At 46.1% G+C, this 8,436-nt stretch overlaps 1 protein-coding gene across 1 annotated transcript in view; it reads left to right on the top strand.

The window, feature by feature from the left end:
• The window catches only part of F11R (F11 receptor), a 31,646-nt gene that overhangs the window by 676 nt on the left and 22,534 nt on the right, over positions 1-8,436 (top strand). The window lies entirely within an intron of this gene.

Genomic DNA, 8,436 nt, shown 5'->3' with positions numbered 1-8,436 from the left:
TCTTTCCCTGGCTTTTGCTGAAGGGGTCTCTAGCTCCTCTCAACCTTTGGGTTGCAGTGGTGGCTTAGGGGAAGGTGCAGTGGAGTCTGGAGAGAAAAGGAGATGGACATCTGAAATTTCTCAGAGCACAGCGTTCCAAGTTCCTTTCTGGAGTAACTACCTCTGGAGTCCTTAATAAATGTTGTTGACGGAGTAACTATTCCCCGGGGGGGCGGACGCGTCTGCTGGTTGGCTGGATTCTGCTCGGAACCAGAACTCTGCCCTCCCCCTGGCCCTGTGTGAGAGTTTTTGTTTCCTTTGTAAACTCCCTTTCCTGAGAAACAATGAGGCTCGCCTGCTGGGGCTTGCTTGTGTCTCTGGAAATGTTTGGGATCAGCTGAGTGTGCGGTCGGCTGGTTTGTGCCCTTCAGTCGACCTGTGTCAGCACCTGTACCTTTACCTGTCTGATTTGTGAGTTTCTGTGTATGTGCTTGTGAGGATAGTTGTGTTCAGGGTGTGTTCTGCTTGATTCTCTGTTTTCCCCTTCAATTTATGTTTTAGGAAGTGTACAACCACTGCTGGTGTTTTGTGAAGGTGATTAATTGTGCTTAGTTTTTGAAGGTGGGAGTAGACTCCCTGTCCTCAGATGGACTGACTCCGCTTATCGCAAAAATCGTATACCCTTGAGGGGAACTAGAGCAGAGGTGATTCCAATTCTCTCCCTGTGGTACAAATAAAGAAACAGATAAGGTCCAAAGAGGGGAAATGACTTTCCCAGGTTGACAAGAATGTCAGGGGTGGAACCTGGGAATGTGACCACCATCTCCAGACTCCGCTTTCCACCCAGGATCCAGCATCTCAGGCATCCCAGGCACAAGAACTGCTTAGGATACTCCTTCAGAATCTGCCGCCTGACCTTCCTGAAAACATTTTCTTTTCTGGGGCCGGCCCGTAAGTGTCATGGTTAAATGCTCTGCACTGGGAACCACTTCCTACACGGAAAGCTATGGTTTGAATCCCGACATGGGAATGTGTGTGCATGCATGCCTGCCCAAATCCTGATGGGTTGGAGAAATGGAGAAAAGATTGCAGCCATGCCCCTACTGGGTTCTCGTTCTCTCTGAGGAGGGCAGGCCACCTGTGGCAATTAAAAGGCTTTTTTTGTTGTTGTTTTTCACTAGGTTGTTTTTTAGTGCTGTGGTAGGGCATATGTGCTTGCTAGGGACAGAGAAAGAGAGAGGGAAAATGAGAAAGTGAGAAGTCACCCTCACCCAGGGGTGGCCACACTGCAGTCCCTTCTCCATTCTCCTGTTGAAATTGTGGGCACACATGCACATGCACACACACACACGTGCACACACCAGCATGTTCTTCAAGCTGCCAGATCCCAGAGTCCCAACTTGCTCAGTGGGCCCTGTGGGATCCAGGTGCACTGTCTGCTGGCCCTTCCGCTAATGTTCTTACCACCCTTCTTCCTTTTGACTCTTACATTTTCTTCTTTGGTTTCCCTTCTTTTCCTGTTCCTCACCTATTTGACTTCTGCTTGTATCTGAGAACCGCTAGTGACACACCCATAGTTATCTTGAGGTTCTGTTCTGTGTGGTGCTCCATACTACTTTGGTAATCCTTGCACTGTACCAATACCCTCCCCCATCCCCAACCCCAACCTAGAAATTTCTTCTGGGTCAGTGACTCTAATTATAAGAGGTTTTTTTTTTCTTCTCAGTGACAGTATTTGTCAAACTTAGAAGCTTCCTCGATCTTCCTCTCCGCCCTTCTTTCCTTCTTTTTTCCCCTCCCCCAAACTTATTATTTAAAAATTTTTTATTTATTACTATTTTTTAACTTGGTATAGGGCATGGGTTGCTTACCAGAGAGAGAAAGAAAGAGGGAAAGTGAGAAAGCAAGCTGCCAGATTTGAGTCTTGAACTGCTGTCAGCCATGTGGGAGTCCAGAGACTTAACCAGCATGCCAGCTGCTGGCCCCCCAACTCATTTGTGATAACCTCTCAATAATCACATGCTGACACTGAAAGGTGGTGAGAGCACCGTTTTGAGCTTAGGGGTATCTTTAGGAAACTAAGCAACAGTGGTCCAGAGAGAGCCCAGTTGATGCTGGATTTGTTTGGCAGGTGTAGCTCCTGGGAAGTAACCCACCAGGGGATGGAGGAGCAAGCTAGACCTGGGGGAGCATGATTTGGTTGATGCATGTTGGGACCTGTTCGGCAGAACGTGAGTTTCTCAGTGTGTGTGGGGGGGTCTGTGGATTAGAAATAAACATAAAAATAAGTATACAAAGACAGAAGTATAGGAAAGTGAGGATTGGGTGGGCCCTATTTCTGATGAAAAGCTGCAACCTTGAACTGGCCTCAGGTTTATTCTTTTTTTTTTAAGAATCATTTTATTTATTTAACTTTATTCATTTATTTATTTAGATTTTGATCAGAGAGGGATAGAGCAAGAGAGAGAGAGAAGGAAAGTGAGAAAACCAGCCACCGGGTCCAGGACTCAAACTGCATTTGGCCACGTGGGAGTCCAGCATCCTTAACCACCATGCCACCTACTGGCCCCCCTCAGGTTTATTCTTTTAAAGGGTAGAAAATGGGGGAGGAGGAAATGTAATGCAAAGCCAGTTGCTTTTGGATGTAAATTGTCTGAAGATGCGAAAATGGACTGTCGAAAATGGACTGTCGCTGTGTAGGTTTTTCTTTTACCTTTTTGGGGTGAAATATGATTAACACATGTGGCTTCCTTTAACCTGATACTGCTTTGCAGTGTCCACAACAACAGGCAGTTAGTGTTTTCATATGCAAATGCTTTCATCCTATACAAATAAAGCTCACAAAACTGCATTCATTTCTGCATGTGTCCAAAGGTGACCATGTTTACTCAGATTTGCCACTGTCCACAGGTGCAAATGAGAATGGGAATGAGAACCAGTTCCCCACACCTCCTTGGCTCTAGCTTAGCTTTCTCTCTGCTTTGTCCTCTTATGTGAGCAACTCGGCCTTTTCACCTATAAAACAGGAGAGATAATGCTCGTCCTACTCTGTTGGAGGAACAGCCTGGATAACAGCTGCGTGCAGACATGTGAAGGGTTGTTGCTGGGCAGCTGTAATACCCTTTGGGTTTTGTGAGGATGAAAGAATGCTGTCCCCAGGATGGCAGGGCAAAGGAAGCCTGGGCGGGGGGTGCATCCCACATGGCAAGAGTCTAGAAGGAGGAGCTCTTTCTTGGACTTCTTGTCTGTCCTCTGTCTCCCCTTCTCCCCCGCCCCAAGCATAGGCTGGTTGCCCACATGTTCTTCTACTCCCTCCAGGGCTGTTCCTCATTGTGGGCCTTGCTGACAGAGAGGAAGAAAGGGCTAGACAAGATGGACAAGTCAAATGAAAGGCCTGACCTTGCTGGGGTAGGGGGCTGGAGGCTGGACACTGGGAAAGCTGGGCTGGAGGAGTAAGGCTGGTGCCCATCTCCTTCTCCCTGGAAAACCTGTCTTAGACAAGACTCAGCAGGCCCCCAGGCAGGGTGAGGCACTGCAGCTTAGCTGGTGGCTTGTGGATAGGTCCACTTCTGGTGAGACTCGGGGAGGAAGGGAAACCTGGACTGGAATGCTGGCTTGTTCCTTCCCCTCCCCTTACTCCAGCATGGGATCCCCACTGAGGCCTTTGGGCCAGGGGGGAACCCTTTCCCTGTATTTGAGTCAATCTGTCTCTGAGTCCTGGTGTTTTCCACAGATGTTGCAGACTCAAACCCTTCAAACCCTTCTAGCTTTGTGATTTAGGGCAGACTTACCCTAAAATTGTAGACTGGTGAGTCATTCCTGTCCCCTCCCTCTACTCCCAGGAAAGAATTGTTCCCTCGAAACTCGCACCAGTGACTGGCAGCAGTGGCAGCCGGAAGTAGAAATGAGTGGTGATGGAATTTGGAAGTTGAGTCTTTCTTTCCCTCCTGGCTCAGAACACTTTACCTCATGATGTTTCTCTTCAGTTCCTGTGTGATCAGGGCTTGTCTGGGGTCTGCAGCCTAGTTCTGGTTTGGTGTAGAGCTGCTTTCATTTTAAAGAAATTACACAAGGTTTTCTTTTTCTTTTCCTTTTTCTTTTTTTCTGTCTTTCCTTCTATTTTTTTTTTTTTTTTTGCTATAGGGCATGTGCACTAGCCAGAGAGAGACAGAGATAGAGAGAGAAAGAGAGGGAAAGCGAGAAATCATCGCCACCAGCAGGGATGGCCATACTGCAGTTCCTTTACCATTCTCCTCTAGAGAGTGTTTTTTTTTTTTTTTTTTTTTGAGAGATTTTCACTGTAGGGCGCGTGCGCTCGCCAGACAGACAGAGAGAGACATAGAGACAGAAAGCGAGAAATCACCCCCCAGGGGGGATGGTCACGCCGCAATCCCTTCTCCTCCATTCTCCTCTCGGGATCTTGGGCACGCACGCACACGCGCCTGGCGTGAGTTTTAAGCCACTGGGTCCAGGACGCAAACCGCGGTCGACTACGTGGGAGTCCAGCGACATAGCCATTACGCTAACTGCTGGTTCCCTAGAGAGTGTTTTTCAGGATGCGTTCAGGACTCAAACGGTGCAGTTGGCCATGTGGGATCCAGCTGCCTTAACCTCCATGCCACCTGGCTGGCTCAAAATATTATATATTTGGAATAGGTTATTGATGTGATTTGAAAATCAAAATATCAAAGGGGTGGAGTACTCCACTCCCATTCTGTTCCTTGTTCACCCCATACTCCCATAATTTTTTAGTTTTGTTGTCCAGATACAAGTGTATATACATATATCTGCTTTTTCTTTGTTTACTTATACAAAAAGCATACTTTATACATTCTTGACATTTTGCTTATTTCATTTCATGTATCCTGGAGATGTCTTCATGCTGTTACAGAGTTTGTGGCCTTGGCTTTTAGGACCCACCCCCACACCCTCAGTCAGCTGAGTTCAAGGGGCACCTGTTCTGTGGACACAGCAGTGACTGACACCACCTCTGCCCCACCAGAGATAGATTTAAAAACTACTCACATTTTATGGGATAGGTTTTTGTATCTGTTGGCTTTGAGGAGAGACCGGGGGGGGGGGGATCTCTAACACCAAACCTGCTTCCTTTCAGAGGTTCAGGAAAGACCTTGACGACCACTTATCAAAGGAAATGAGAAAGGGTTGCAGTGTTGTGAGGGGGTTGGGAAGCCTTGGGAGTAAGATGCACATTGGGGTTTTCCAGGCATTGAGAACCCAGAGTTCATGTGCCTGGGACTCCCTGATAAGAAGTTTCTGTCTAAAGTCCAGCCTGTGTCATGGGTTTCACAATGTGGGGTGGGACAGCAGGAAGCAGCTGGCCAGCAGGATATTTGATACCAGGGCTCTGGCGCAGCCCTGGGTAGGTGGGCTGGCAAGACCTTCCATGATAGTGCTGGAGTGGGTAGGGGAGAGGGAAGGGCTGAGCAGGTAGAACTGGTAATTCTGCAGAGAGGGAGCAGGGAGTGAAAAACGTTCCTGCCCAGCCACTGCTGCCACTTTTGCTATCCTGCCAGCTGACTGGTGTCACTGAAAGTGCAGCCGAGGGTGTCAGTTTAGACATAGCCCAGCCTGTGGTTGGTCTCACGGAGCCTTCCTCTTGCGCCTGCATTCCTTACCTGTTCCACCCCAATCCCCAGAAAGGATCTGCCTGCTCTTTCTGCCCAGCAGTTCCTCCTGGTCTTCCAGCCCTCATAGGAGTCTACTGTGACTCTGAACTGTGAGTGATGGGAGCAAAGGGCAAACTGGGGCACCCTAGGGCCAGATTCTCCTCATACTGCAGTGTCATAATTGGTCCAATCCAGCAAACATGGAGTTGGCTGCCTTCTGAACACTGCTGAGATTAGGGGAACAGGAATAGCCCTGCTTGTCAGAGAGCCCTGAGGGGAACCTGAGGTTACTGACAATGAGCATAGGTTAGGTAAACTGCCCGGAAGTAGCTCTGCCTTGCAGCTGGAGGGGTCTAGGAGGCTCAGAGGGAAGTTGGATGAATTCTTTTTTTTTTGAGAGTTTTTTTTTTTTTTGCTGTAGGGCGCATGTGCTCACCAGAAAGACAGAGAGAGACAGAGAGACAGAAAGCGAGAAATCACCCCCCAGGGGGGATGGCCACGCTGCAATCCCTTCTCCTCCATTCTCCTCTCGGGATCTTGGGCATGCACACACACATGCCCGGCGTGAGTTTTAAGCCACTGGTCCGGGACGCGAACCGCGGTTGACTATGTGGGAGTCCAGCGACATAGTCATTACGCTAACTACTGATCCCAGTTGGATGAATTTTTAAGAGAAAACCAGAGACTGGCTGGCCTAGCTGGCTTCCCTTTGTCTCCTTCCTTTTTTTTTTTTTAATGAATGATCTAACTGATAGAACGAAAGAAACGTAAGGAAAATTCTAATAATGAGCAGGATTTGTAGAGACAACAAAGGGTATCTTAATAAAGCAGTGGAAGAAAGTAGCTTTTCTGTTGTGGATTCGCCCCTTCAAGTACAGGGGTTGGTGGTTAGTGGGCTTTGTTGTAGCTGGAGGCCTCCAGCCTCGGAGCACCTGCTTGTTCAAGCAGTGCTTCCTGGTGGTTCAGGGAGAGCTCAGTGTTTAGAACTCCGCGAGACATGAATGGAACTTGGAGCTTGTTTCTGTTCCCTAGGGAATACAGACATGTATTGACACAGTGAAATAAGAGCACAGTGTGCCAGGGGCTATCAACAAAGTACAAGATGTTTTGGGAACATAGAGGAGAAGAGAGTAAGTTAAAAAAAATGTTTTATTTAAAAAGTAATAACATGCTCAGTGTAGAAAAATGGGATATAAAGAGGACTGTAGAGAAAATAAAATCACATGTAATTCTACTACCTAGAAATAAACATTATTACTCGTTCTTCATTTTACTGTTTTCTCTATGAATTATATATATATATATATATATATATTTAGACAAAACATAACTTTTTTTAAGAGTTTTGTTACAGGTGTGTGTACTAGCTAGACAGAGAGAGAAAGTAGAAATACACCCCCTGGGGGTATGGCCATACCGCTCTCTCTTTTCCATTCTCCTCTTGGGGTTTTGGGCATGCATGCACATGTGCCCTGCCCTTGAGTCTGGGACTTGAAACATGTTCCGCTATGTGGGAGTCCAGTTCCTTAATCACTACACCACTTGATGGCTCCAAGAACACGCACCTTAAACAAGGTTCATCTTATAGCTCTCTACTGTATGACTATACCTTAATTTATTTACTATTCACTTTCTTTGGCATTTAGGTATTTTTTTGTCTTTGCTATACTAAATAACATTAAAATTGTCCTTGTACATAAATTTTTGTTTTGTTTTGAGAAGTGAAGGGATTTATTCAGCATTTATGTATTCGTATAACCAGGGACACATAATCCTAAATAAGAAAACAATATCCGTACGTTTTGAGGTGGAATTCAGCACCTTTTTTTTTTTTAAAGAATTATTTTATTTAACTTTATCTATTTATTTTTAATTTGATCAGGCAAGGTGGAGGGAGTGAGAAGACAAGTCACCAGGTCTAAGACTAGAAGTGTAGTTGGCCATGTTGGAATCCAGCTTTCTTAACCACCACGCCACCTGCCGGCACCAGCATTCACCATCTTTGTAGAAAGATGAGCATTACTAGGACCAGCAGATGGTATAGTGGTTATGTTGCCGGACTCTCACATGACCGACTACATTTTGAGTCCTGGACCTGGTGGCTTGAAATTTAAGCTGGGTGCATGTACATGCATGCCCAAGATCCTGGAAGGAGAATGGAGGAAAAGGGATGGCATTGTGGTCAACCACCACCACACCCTCATCCCTCCCCTCAACCCAGCGTGATTTCTCCCTTTCCCTCCTCCTATGTCTGTCTCCTCTCTTTGGCGAGTGTACACTCCCTAGGGCAAAAACCTTTATTTACCAAATAAAAAAAAAAGATGAATATATCACTAATCAATTATTAATTATATCTTTGGAAAGGACAAATAGTGATAACACTTACTGAACTAAAATTACTATCAAAATTTAAAAATCCCAGCAATATTCATTTAACCACAAGCCAGTCTGCTTAAATCAGGACTGTCCAACAAATATTTTTGGCCAGCCATTCATGATCTGCACTCTGGTGTAGGAGATCAATTAAAATAAGGTACAGTTAAAAACTGTGACATTTTTGTTCTAGGGATGTGCTTCGTGGCATTCTCCAAATAGTCCATCAGAGTATCCTCTCTAGAGGTGATACCTTTGTTCTTGTTGGCATCTGTAAGAGAATCCAAGGGCCTGACCTGTCTAACACCTGAATAGACCCTGGAGATTTGAGCCCGTCTTGTGCTTGCCCTTTTTTCCATGGTGTGGCACTAGACAAACTTCTGAACAAAAATCTTCTTGCCTTTCTCAACATCACTTTTTAAAATCTCTCTCATTGCTCGTGCTACTAAAGTTCCTG

Source organism: Tupaia chinensis, unplaced genomic scaffold, assembly GCF_000334495.1.
Source record: "Tupaia chinensis unplaced genomic scaffold, TupChi_1.0 Scaffold141389_1, whole genome shotgun sequence".
In the NCBI taxonomy this organism is placed as follows: Eukaryota; Metazoa; Chordata; class Mammalia; order Scandentia; family Tupaiidae; genus Tupaia; species Tupaia belangeri.
This window is presented reverse-complemented; position numbering and strand designations above follow the sequence as displayed.